The 12,500-nt window shown below is 60.4% G+C and overlaps 2 non-coding genes across 2 annotated transcripts; both read right to left on the bottom strand.

The window, feature by feature from the left end:
* Positions 1–805: 805 nt before the first annotated feature.
* On the bottom strand, positions 806–958 carry LOC149324668 (5.8S ribosomal RNA). Its single transcript, XR_016286794.1, has one exon. It is a non-coding gene; the product is annotated as a 5.8S ribosomal RNA (ribosomal RNA).
* A 1,775-nt stretch (positions 959–2,733) lies between these two features.
* On the bottom strand, positions 2,734–4,548 carry LOC149324667 (small subunit ribosomal RNA). The gene has a single exon (XR_016286734.1). It is a non-coding gene; the product is annotated as a small subunit ribosomal RNA (ribosomal RNA).
* Between the last annotated feature and the right edge of the window lie 7,952 nt (positions 4,549–12,500).

Genomic DNA, 12,500 nt, shown 5'->3' with positions numbered 1-12,500 from the left:
GGAACACTGAACGCAGAGAGTGTGAACCCCCGACCGCCGCGACCGAATAAATTCCCTGCCGCCTCTCTTTCCCTCGAGAGAACGACCTCGGCCTGGCGTAGGGGCATCGTCAGAGTTTTGCGTCGCCCCCGCCCCAACTGGAGTGGCCCAGTTTTTCTCGGGGCAGAGACTGCGAAGCACTTAGACCGACGGCGGACTGCGCTCGCAACGAGATCGCGTCCGTTCGACCCGTACTCGACTTCGCGCCCACTCGAGGAGGCGGTCCCTTTCCGCACAGGGTCCGGGGGACCCCTTCGTTGCCGCGCACACGGCGCGCCTCTGCGCTTTGCCGAACTGTGCTGCGCACACCGCGCTCGCGCCCGTCACCTCCCTGCACCCCGCGCGAGGTATCCCTTTTTCTCGCGCGGGCGTGCCCGGAACAGGGCGTTCCCGTCTCTGCGCTTCTCGCAGCAGTTCGGCTACTTCTCCGCGGGCCAGCAGGCAGCGCTTCGCCGCCCGTCCAAACAGCCTCGTCTCCCGTCGGACCGCTCTTTCCCTGCAGGTAATCCCTTCCTGCGGCGGTCGCTTTCTGAGGCGTGACGCTCTACGGCTAGCAGCCGCCGGCCCGCGTTACGTCAGCGCAGGGCGACCCGACTCTGCCGCTTTGCGCGCGGCTGAAGGGTTCGACCCGCTCTCCTCCTCATTCGCAAAGTCTTTCGAGGGATCTTCGGCGTTCCGTACAGAGCCGTCCTCTTTGCCGACACGGTCAAAACGAGTCGCCGGCCGCGCCATCCCCGGGCGCCGGCGCCTCTCTTGATATATGATCCGACCCTCAGACAGACGAACCCAAGGGAAGACCCAAGGGCGCAATGTGCGTTCGAAGAATCAGTGCTCAGTGTGTCCTGCAATTCACACCAAGTCTCGCAGCTGGCTGCGTTCTTCATCGACCCGAGAACCGAGTGATCCACCGCTTAGAGTCGTGCGTTTGGTTTGTTCAAATCCGTACAGTACAACCAGGGTTTTAGGCACCGGGCTTTTCCCCTGGTCTCCAGTCGCAGTTTCGACCGACGTCTTTCGCGCCTCGCAGCCGTCCGTTCGGCATGCTGCGCGTGCCTCAAAGCCAAAGCGAGCAAAGTCTCTCGAAGCTTTTGTGCGATAATGGCTTGCGCGTCACTAATAGGATGACGAGGCATTTGGCAACCACTAAGGCAGAAGTGCTGAGCCGACGCGTGACGCTCCAATTCCGGTCTTCATCAGAGGTGGGTCTTCTTGTGCCTTCTTGGGCACGCCCGCTCCGCCCGCACGGGCCTGACCGCAGAACACCTCGAAGCACCGGCGTTTGCTAGAAATATACATTCTTGGAGCTCTGTGCCACCGTCCTCACGCACCTTTCTGCGATCTGCAGCGACGCTACCCCCGGACTCCAGCAGCGGTTTTTTTTGTTGCTGTTCACACTCAACTGCTGTTCACATCTTTCAAGGCGAGTCATCACCGCCTACCGCTGCTGCACCCTTTTGTAGGGGAGGGGGTTTTCCCAACGCCCCCCGGTCCGGTCGCCCCCGGGTGCGCCATCGTGCTGCTCCCTACTCGACCATTTCGCCACATCATTGCTTCGCAAGGAGACAGGCACCGCCTAGCCGTGGCTACGCAGCGCGTACTTGGAACAAGCCGCAAAGCGGACGTTCATCAGTCTACTCCCGCAATAGGAGCCCACCGGCCACAGTGCCATGGACGGCGTTTCGGTAGCGCACCGACAGACTACTCGAAGGCTGGGAAGGACGAAGCAGCAAGAGAACCCGGCTGCCGCGAATGCGTTCAAAGTGCGGGATTATAATCCCTCGTCCTTTTCGGTCCCGGTGCCTCCTTTCGCGCCGTCGGCGCGGCGTCAGACTCCGCGCCCGCAGTGCGAGACCTTTCGCGCGCGGCCGTTCCCTGGGCCGCGCGCGTCCCGCCGCGTGCGCGTCGCGCAGAAGCGCAGTTTCCCAGCCAGCGAGCCGCGGTTCCTCTCGTACTTCGCAGCAGCCGCCGCCGTTCCCTTGGCAGCGGGCAGGCCTTTCCCTCGGCCCGCCTACCGACTGGTGGTCGCAACACGACAAAGCCAGCGAGCCGCGGTTCCTCTCGTACTTCGCAGCAGCCGCCGCCGTTCCCTTGGCAGCGGGCAGGCCTTTCCCTCGGCCCGCCTACCGACTCGTGGTCGCAACACGACAAAGCCAGCGAGCAGCGTTTCCTTTCGTACTTCGCAGCAGCCGCCGCCGTTCCCTTGGCAGCGGGCAGGCCTTTCCCTCGGCCCGCCTACCGACTCGTGGTCGCAACACGACAAAGCCAGCGAGCAGCGTTTCCTTTCGTACTTCGCAGCAGCCGCCGCCGTTCCCTTGGCAGCGGGTAGGCCTTTCCCTCGGCCCGCCTACCGACTCGTGGTCGCAACACGACAAAGCCAGCGAGCAGCGTTTCCTTTCGTACTTCGCAGCAGCCGCCGCCGTTCCCTTGGCAGCGGGCAGGCCTTTCCCTCGGCCTGCCTACCGGCTCTGTTTGCGCCTCTTCGACGGTTGTCGACAACCGAAAGCCCACCATGAGTGGTGCGTTACGCCGTTCAAACCTGCGGATACAGCCCGTCCGACTTTCCCTTGGTGACGGAGCTCCGCTGGGCGCAACAGTTTGTGCAGAGAAGCGGCTTCAGAATCTCGCAACTCCGCGGTTGAGGCCTTCCCCCGCTTATAAGTGGGGGCGGCGCCGGGTGTGACAAGCACAATCCGGTAATGATCCTTCCGCAGGTTCACCTACGGAAACCTTGTTACGACTTTTACTTCCTCTAAATGATCAAGTTTGGTCATCTTTCCAACAGACCGGCGCAACCGAAAGGCCGCGCCGGACATCGGTCCGAAGACCTCACTAAATCATTCAATCGGTAGTAGCGACGGGCGGTGTGTACAAAGGGCAGGGACGTAATCAACGCGAGCTTATGACTCGCGCTTACTGGGAATTCCTCGTTCAAGGGGAACAATTGCAAGCCCCTATCCCAATCACGAAAGAAGTTCCACGGGTTACCCAGTCTTTTCAGACAGGGATAAAGACACGCTGCTTCCTTCAGTGTAGCGCGCGTGCGGCCCCGGACATCTAAGGGCATCACAGACCTGTTATTGCTCTGTTTCGTGCGGCTAGGAGCCGCTTGTCCCTCTAAGAAGGTTGTAAGGTGCTGGGAACCCCGCACCTATTTAATAGGCTAGAGTCTCGTTCGTTATCGGAATTAACCAGACAAATCGCTCCACCAACTAAGAACGGCCATGCACCACCATCCACCGAATCAAGAAAGAGCTCTCAATCTGTCAATCCTCCCAGTGTCCGGGCCGGGTAAGTTTTCCCGTGTTGAGTCAAATTAAGCCGCAGGCTCCACTCCTGGTGGTGCCCTTCCGTCAATTCCTTTAAGTTTCAGCTTTGCAACCATACTTCCCCCGGAACCCAAATACTTTGGTTTCCCGGAAGCTGCCCGCCGAGTCATTTGAGTAACTCAGGCGGATCGCTGGTTGGCATCGTTTATGGTCAGAACTAGGGCGGTATCTGATCGCCTTCGAACCTCTGACTTTCGTTCTTGATCAAAGAAAACATTCTTGGCAAATGCTTTCGCAGTAGTTCGTCTTGCGACGGTCCAAGAATTTCACCTCTAGCGCCGCAATACGAATGCCCCCGTCTGTCCCTCTTAATCATTACCCCGTATTCCAAAAACCAACAGAACAGAAACGGGGTCTTGTTCTATTATTCCATGCAAGTTTATTCAGGCGACTCGCCTGCGTTGAGCACTCTAATTTTTTCAAAGTAAAAGCGCAGGCCACCTCGAGACGCACCAATGAAGGGCACCAAGAGAGGACCGGCATGATGTTCAGTCCGAGCCGTCGCATCGGGTAGATGCACTACTCGTCTGGAACTGAGATCCAACTACGAGCTTTTTAACCGCAGCAGCTTTAGTATACGCTATTGGAGCTGGAATTACCGCGGCTGCTGGCACCAGACTTGCCCTCCAATTGATCCTCGTTAAAGGATTTAGAGTGTACTCATTTCAATTACGGGGCCTCAAAAGAGTCCCGTATTGTTATTTTTCGTCACTACCTCCCCGTGCCGGGAGTGGGTAATTTGCGCGCCTGCTGCCTTCCTTGGATGTGGTAGCCGTTTCTCAGGCTCCCTCTCCGGAATCGAACCCTGATTCTCCGTTACCCGTAACAACCATGGTAGGCAAGTAACCTACCATCGAAAGTTGATAAGGCAGACACTTGAAAGAAACGTCGCCGGCTCATGGCCATGCGATCAGCACAAAGTTATCCAGAGTCACCACAGAGTACGGGCAGAGCCCGATGGGTCTTGGTCTAATAAAAGCGCCCGTCAGCCAAAGGCCTTCAGGCTCAATGCATGTATTAGCTCTAGAATTGCCACAGTTGTCCAAGTAGAAAGAAACGATCTAAGGAACCATAACTGATTTAATGAGCCATTCGCGGTTTCGCCTTATTTCGGCATGTACTTAGACATGCATGGCTTAATCTTTGAGACAAGCATATGATTACTGGCAGGATCAACCAGGTATGATGCATAGGCATTCCCTTTTCGCCCCAGAAGGGTGCCTCGTCGCCGCCGATAGGGCCGCCATAAACCCCCAGCGCGCGACGCATCTTTTTCGCGGCAGCTTGCGCTGCCCGTGCATCGTTCGAGCTCGCTGCGGCATCCGACCCGTAGGTACGGCAATCGCCACGCGGCAAGAGAGCACGTGTGCCTTTAGGCAAAGCATTTGTAACGCGCCCACCAGTGCGCACATCGGCCTCTAGGGCCGCAGCATTAGGCAACTGGACGGCGCTTGCTGCGTAGCCGAGACGGCCAAGCCGCCAGACGACGGGACACGCCCGCGTCTTCGGCGCGCTCGCACGGAATCGAGTCCGGGTAGCACGGAACACACCTCGTAAAACGTGGAAACAGCGTCGTCCGACAACCAGCCCCTATCGCAGACGCGGATGAGGCTGCAGACGAATGCCGTGGGGTCCGAGGGACGGGGACACGCTGGGCACGAGGCCGCATATCAGACCCGGTCACGGCGCGCACACGCGGGCGCGCGCCGCCGACTGCTCCACTGGGACCCCCATATAATAGCAGCGATAAGTACCCAGACCTCCGTGGGTGAGTAAATCGCCGTACTCGTGCCACTTTCGCCGCAAGGGCCGCACAAATCGTGCGCGCTTTGCCGCGGCATCACAACGCCGCGCTTCCGCGGCGCCCCGCACGAGCCGTACTCGTGGACATAGCCGTCGGGCGAACCGCCGTACTCGAGGCGCGTTCGCCGCAAGAGCCGCTCAAATCGTGCGCGCTTTCCTGCGGCATCGCACGAAAGCGCTGCCCCGGCGCCCCGCACGAGCCGTACTCGTGGACATTGTCATCGGGCGAACCGCCGTACTCGAGGCGCGTTGGCGGCAAGACCCCCACAAATCGTGCGCGCTTTGCTGCGGCATCGCACAAAAGCGCATCCCCGGCGCCCCGCACGAGCCGTACTCGTGGACATAGCCGTCGGGCGAAGCGCCGTACTCGAGGCGCGTTCGCCGCAAGAGCCGCTCAAATCGTGCGCGCTTTCCTGCGGCATCGCACGAAAGCGCTGCCCCGGCGCCCCGCACGAGCCGTACTCGTGGACATGGTCATCGGGCGAACCGCCGTACTCGAGGCGCGTTCGCCGCAAGAGCCGCTCAAATCGTGCGCGCTTTCCTGCGGCATCGCACGAAAGCGCTGCCCCGGCGCCCCGCACGAGCCGTACTCGTGGACATGGTCATCGGGCGAACCGCCGTACTCGAGGCGCGTTCGCCGCAAGAGCCGCTCAAATCGTGCACGCTTTCCTGCGGCATCGCACGAAAGCGCTGCCCCGGCGCCCCGCACGAGCCGTACTCGTGGACATAGCCGTCGGGCGAACCGCCGTACTCGAGGCGCGTTCGCCGCAAGAGCCGCTCAAAACGTGCGCGCTTTCCTGCGGCATCGCACAAAAGCGCTTCCCCGGCGCCCCGCACGAGCCGTACTCGTGGACATTGTCATCGGGCCAACCGCCGTACTCGAGGCGCGTTGGCGGCAAGAGCCCCTCAAATCGAGCGCGCTTTGCTGCGGCATCGCAAAAAAGCACTTCCGCGGCGCCCCGCACGAGCCGTACTCGTGGACATTGTCATCGGGCGAACCGCCGTACTCGAGGAGCGTTCGCCGCAAAAGCCACTCAAATCGTGCGCGCTTTGCTGCGGCATCGCACAACCGCGCTTCCGCGGCGCCCCGCACGAGCCGTACTCGTGGACATAGCCGTCGGGCGAGCCGCCGTACTCGAGGCGCGTTCGCCGCAAAACTCGCATAAATAATGCACAAACTCATGAAAATCACATCTGCCGAGGCCGCCTAAAGCCCGAATTCACCTCCCGGGCGTCGAGAGGTCCGTTTCGGACTTTGCTGACAAAGCGGACGCTTTACTGTTTCGCGTCTGCCTAGGCGGTATGCCCCCTTATATACGCAGCGATAAGTACCCAGACCCCCGCGGGTCATAAGCGCGTCTACCGGAGCGGGCTTCAAACGAACGTAACTCTGCCTTCCGTTGCGCGAAAGGGACGGGAAAGGTCTCAAAATATTCGCCTTTCTCAGCCCCACACGCGGAACTAAAAATTGAGCGGCTGCGCCCACGGGAACGGCCGTGAACATTCGAAAAGGCGGCCCCTTGCGAACCTGGTCAATCACCCGCTGCTCCGGCTACAGTGGAAGCAGCGGGTCGAGGAGGACTGCACAAGATGGGCGGCAGCGCGGCCGACACGTGGCGTAAATTTCGTCTCGTTCCGCCAGGTGAAAGTGCCTTTAAATATTCGAAAACCGTTTACCGCGTCCGCCGGGGAGGCAACCGCGTCTGCCTAGGCGGGACCGCGTCTGCCTAGGCGAGCTTCAAACGAGCGTAACTCTCACTTGCGTTGCGCGAAAGGGACGAGAAAGGTCTCAAAATGCTCGCCTTTCTCAGCCCCACACGCGGATCTAAAAATGGAGCGGATTCGTCCACGGGAACGGCCGCGAAGATTAGAAAAGGCGGCCCCTTGCGAGCCTGGTCAATCACCTGCTGCTCCGGCTACAGTGCAAGCAGCGAGTCCGCGATAACTGCACAAGATGCGCGCCGGCGCGGCCGAACCGTGGCGTAAATTTCGTCGCGCTCCGCCAGTTCAAAGTGCCTTTAAAAATTCGAAGACAATTTACCGCGTCTGCCTAGGCGGGACCGCGTCTGCCTAGGCGAGCTTCAAACGAGCGCAACTCTCACTTGCGTTGCGCGAAACGGACGGGAAAGGTCTCAAAATGTTCGCCTTTCTCAGCCCAACGCGCGCAACTAGAAATTGAGCGGCTGCGCTCAAGGCAACGGCCGCGAGAATTCGAAAAGGCGGCCCCTTGCGATACTGGTCAATCGCCCGCTGCTCCGGCTGCAGTGGACGCAGCGGGTCGGCGATGACTGCACAAGATGCGCGCCGGCGCGGCCGAACCGTGGCGTAAATTTCGTCGCGCTCCGCCAGTTCAAAGTGCCTTTAAAAATTCGAAGACCGTTTACCGCGTCCGCCGGGGAGGCAACCGCGTCTGCCTAGGCGGGACCGCGTCTGCCTAGGCGAGCTTCAAACGAGCGTAACTCTCACTTGCGTTGCGCGAAACGGACGGGAAAGGTCTCAAAATGTTCGCCTTTCTCAGCCCAACGCGCGGAACTAAAAATGGAGCGGATTCGCCCACGGGAACGGCCGCGAAGATTAGAAAAGGCGGCCCCTTGCGATACTGGTCAATCGCCCGCTGCTCCGGCTACAGTGCAAGCAGCGAGTCCGCGATGACAGCACAAGATGCGCGCCGGCGCGGCCGAACCGTGGCGTAAATTTGGTCGCGCTCCGCCAGTTCAAAGTGCCTTTAAAAACTCGAAGACCATTTACCGCGTCCGCCGGGGAGGCAACCGCGTCTGCCTAGGCGAGCTTCAAACGAGCGTAACTCTCACTTGCGTTGGGCGAAAGGGACGGGAAAGGTCTCAAAATGTTCGCCTTTCTCAGCCCCACACGCGGATCTAAAAATGGAGCGGATTCGCCCACGGGAACGGCCGCGAAGATTAGAAAAGGCGGCCCCTTGCGAGACTGCTCAATCGCCCGCTGCTCCGGCTACAGTGCAAGCAGCGGGTCGGCGATGACTGCACAAGATGCGCGCCGGCGCGGCCGAACCGTGGCGTAAATTTGGTCGCGCTCCGCCAGTTCAAAGTGCCTTTAAAAACTCGAAGACCGTTTACCGCGTCCGCCGGGGAGGCAACCGCGTCTGCCTAGGCGGGACCGCGTCTGCCTAGGCGAGCTTCAAACGAGCGTAACTCTCACTTGCGTTGCGCGAAAGGGACGGGAAAGGCCTCAAAATGTTCGCCTTTCTCAGCCCCACACGCGGATCTAAAAATGGAGCGGATTCGCCCACGGGAACGGCCGCGAAGATTAGAAAAGGCGGCCCCTTGCGAGCCTGGTCAATCACCTGCTGCTCCGGCTACAGTGCAAGCAGCGAGTCCGCGATAACTGCACAAGATGCGCGCCGGCGCGGCCGAACCGTGGCGTAAATTTCGTCGCGCTCCGCCAGTTCAAAGTGCCTTTAAAAATTCGAAGACCATTTACCGCGTCCGCCGGGGAGGCAACCGCGTCTGCCTAGGCGGGACCGCGTCTGCCTAGGCGAGCTTCAAACGAGCGTAACTCTCACTTGCGTTGCGCGAAAGGGACGGGAAAGGCCTCAAAATGTTCGCCTTTCTCGGCCCCACACGCGGATCTAAAAATGGAGCGGATTCGCCCACGGGAACGGCCGCGAAGATTAGAAAAGGCGGCCCCTTGCGAGCCTGGTCAATCACGTGCTGCTCCGGCTACAGTGCAAGCAGCGAGTCCGCGATAACTGCACAAGATGCGCGCCGGCGCGGCCGAACCGTGGCGTAAATTTCGTCGCGCTCCGCCAGTTCAAAGTGCCTTTAAAAATTCGAAGACCATTTACCGCGTCTGCCTAGGCGGGACCGCGTCTGCCTAGGCGAGCTTCAAACGAGCGTAACTCTCACTTGCGTTGCGCGAAAGGGACGGGAAAGGTCTCAAAATGTTCGCCTTTCTCGGCCCCACACGCGGATCTAAAAATGGAGCGGATTCGCCCACGGGAACGGCCGCGAAGATTAGAAAAGGCGGCCCCTTGCGAGCCTGGTCAATCACGTGCTGCTCCGGCTACAGTGCAAGCAGCGAGTCCGCGATAACTGCACAAGATGCGCGCCGGCGCGGCCGAACCGTGGCGTAAATTTCGTCGCGCTCCGCCAGTTCAAAGTGCCTTTAAAAATTCGAAGACCATTTACCGCGTCTGCCTAGGCGGGACCGCGTCTGCCTAGGCGAGCTTCAAACGAGCGTAACTCTCACTTGCGTTGCGCGAAAGGGACGGGAAAGGTCTCAAAATGTTCGCCTTTCTCGGCCCCACACGCGGATCTAAAAATGGAGCGGATTCGCCCACGGGAACGGCCGCGAAGATTAGAAAAGGCGGCCCCTTGCGAGCCTGGTCAATCACCTGCTGCTCCGGCTACAGTGCAAGCAGCGAGTCCGCGATAACTGCACAAGATGCGCGCCTGCGCGGCCGAACCGTGGCGTAAATTTCGTCGCGTTCCGCCAGTTCAAAGTGCCTTTAAAAATTCGAAGACCATTTACCGCGTCTGCCTAGGCGGGACCGCGTCTGCCTAGGCGAGCTTCAAACGAGCGTAACTCTCACTTGCGTTGCGCGAAAGGGACGGGAAAGGTCTCAAAATGTTCGCCTTTCTCAGCCCCACACGCGGAACTAAAAATTGAGCGGCTGCGCCCACGGGAACCGCCGCGAAGATTAGAAAAGGCGGCCCCTTGCGAGCCTGGTCAATCACCTGCTGCTCCGGCTACAGTGCAAGCAGCGAGTCCGCGATAACTGCACAAGATGCGCGCCTGCGCGGCCGAACCGTGGCGTAAATTTGGTCGCGCTCCGCCAGTTCAAAGTGCCTTTAAAAACTCGAAGACCGTTTACCGCGTCCGCCGGGGAGGCAACCGCGTCTGCCTAGGCGAGACCGCGTCTGCCTAGGCGAGCTTCAAACGAGCGTAACTCTCACTTGCGTTGCGCGAAAGGGACGGGAAAGGTCTCAAAATGTTCGCCTCTCTCAGCCCAACGCGCGGAACTAGAAATTGAGCGGCTGCGCCCACGGGAACCGCCGCGAAGACTAGAAAAGGCGGCCCCTTGCGAGCCTGGTCAATCACCTGCTGCTCCGGCTACAGTGCAAGCAGCGAGTCCGCGATAACTGCACAAGATGCGCGCCGGCGCGGCCGAACCGTGGCGTAAATTTCGTCGCGCTCCGCCAGTTCAAAGTGCCTTTAAAAATTCGAAGACCATTTACCGCGTCTGCCTAGGCGGGACCGCGTCTGCCTAGGCGAGCTTCAAACGAGCGTAACTCTCACTCGCGTTGCGCGAAAGGGACGAGAAAGGTCTCAAAATGTTCGCCTTTCTCAGCCCCACACGCGGATCTAAAAATGGAGCGGATTCGCCCACGGGAACGGCCGCGAAGATTACAAAAGGCGGCCCCTTGCGAGCCTGGTCAATCGCCCGCTGCTCCGGCTGCATTGGAAGCAGCGAGTCGGCGATGACTGCACAAGATGCGTCGCGGTGCGGCCGACACGTGGCGTAAATTTCGTCGCGTTCCGCCAGTTAAAAGTGCCCTTAAAAGTTCGAAGACCGTTCACCGCGTCCGCCGGGGAGGCAACCGCGTCTGCCTAGGCGGGACCGCGTCTGCCTAGGCGAGCTTCAAACGAGCGTAACTCTGCCTTGCGTTGCGCGAAAGGGACGGGAGAGGTCTCAAAATGTTCGCCCTTCTCAGCCCAACGCGCGCAACTAAAAACTGAGCGGCTGCGCTCAAGGCGACGGCCGCGAGAATTCGAAAAGGCGGCCCCTTGCGAGACTGGTCAATCACCCGCTGCTCCGGCTACATTGGAAGCAGCGGGTCGGGGATGACTGCACAAGATGCGCGCCGGCGCGGCCGACGCGTGGCGTAAATTTCGTCGCGTTCCGCCAGGTAAAAGTGCCTCTAAAAACTCGAAGACCATTTACCGCGTTCGCCGGGGAGGGAACCGCGTCTGCCTAGGCGGGACCGCGTCTGCCTAGGCGAGACTGTTGAATCGCCCCTATCTCGAGCGAGAATGGCAGGAAAACGACGGGACCGGTGGCAAAAGATTCGCCTGCACACTGACTTCAAATTCGTAGGCTTGAGACATAGGGGCCGGCCGTGAAAAGTTTGAAATGGTCAAAGTCTCCCTGTCGCGAGCGGTTAATCGCCCGCTGCTCCGACCGCAATGTGATGATCGAAAAAGATGCGCCGCAGCGCGGCCGACGCGGCGCTGTAAAATTCGTCGTGCTCCGCCAAAGAAAAGGACCTTTAAAAATTCGAAAACCCCGTACCGCGTCTGCCTAGGCGATACCGTTCAATCGCACGTATCTCGGCCCAGACTGGCAGCAAAGTGACGAGATTGGTAACAAAAGATTCGCCTTTGAACGCCCTACACAGGGAAGGCAAAGTCGCAAACGACTTTCGTCCCGCGTCGGCCGGGGCGAACGCGCCCGAACGGCAAAGTCCGAATAAAGCGACCCCGTCTACCGGGGCAGACGCGCCCGAACGGCAAAGTCCGAAAGAGGCGACCCCGTCTACCGGGGCAGACGCGCCCGAACGGCAAAGTCCGAAAGAGGCGACCCCGTCTACCGGGGCAGACGCGCCCGAACGGCAAAGTCCGAATAAAGCGACCCCGTCTACCGGGGCAGACGCGCCCGAACGGCAAAGTCCGAATAAAGCGACCCCGTCTACCGGGGCAGACGCGCCGGAACGGCAAAGTCCGAAAGAGGCAACCCCGTCTACCGGGGCAGACGCGCCCGAACGGCAAAGTCCGAATAAAGCGACCCCGTCTACCGGGGCAGACGCGCCCGAACGGCAAAGTCCGAATAAAGCGACCCCGTCTACCGGGGCAGACGCGCCGGAACGGCAAAGTCCGAAAGAGGCAACCCCGTCTACCGGGGCAGACGCGCCGGAACGGCAAAGTCCGAAAGAGGCAACCCCGTCTACCGGGGCAGACGCGCCCGAACGGCAAAGTCCGAAAGAGGCGACCCCGTCTACCGGGGCAGACGCGCCCGAACGGCAAAGTCCGAAAGAGGCGACCCCGTCTACCGGGGCAGACGCGCCCGAACGGCAAAGTCCGAATAAAGCGACCCCGTCTACCGGGGCAGACGCGCCCGAACGGCAAAGTCCGAATAAAGCGACCCCGTCTACCGGGGCAGACGCGCCCGAACGGCAAAGTCCGAATAAAGCGACCCCGTCTACCGGGGCAGACGCGCCGGAACGGCAAAGTCCGAAAGAGGCAACCCCGTCTACCGGGGCAGACGCGCCGGAACGGCAAAGTCCGAAAGAGGCAACCCCGTCTACCGGGGCAGACGCGCCCGAACGGCAAAGTCCGAATAAAGCGACCCCGTCTACC

The sequence above is a fragment of the Amblyomma mixtum genome, unplaced genomic scaffold (genome assembly GCF_055824585.1).
Source record: "Amblyomma mixtum isolate Tamu unplaced genomic scaffold, ASM5582458v1 scaffold_21, whole genome shotgun sequence".
NCBI lineage: Eukaryota > Metazoa > Arthropoda > Arachnida > Ixodida > Ixodidae > Amblyomma > Amblyomma mixtum.
This window is presented reverse-complemented; position numbering and strand designations above follow the sequence as displayed.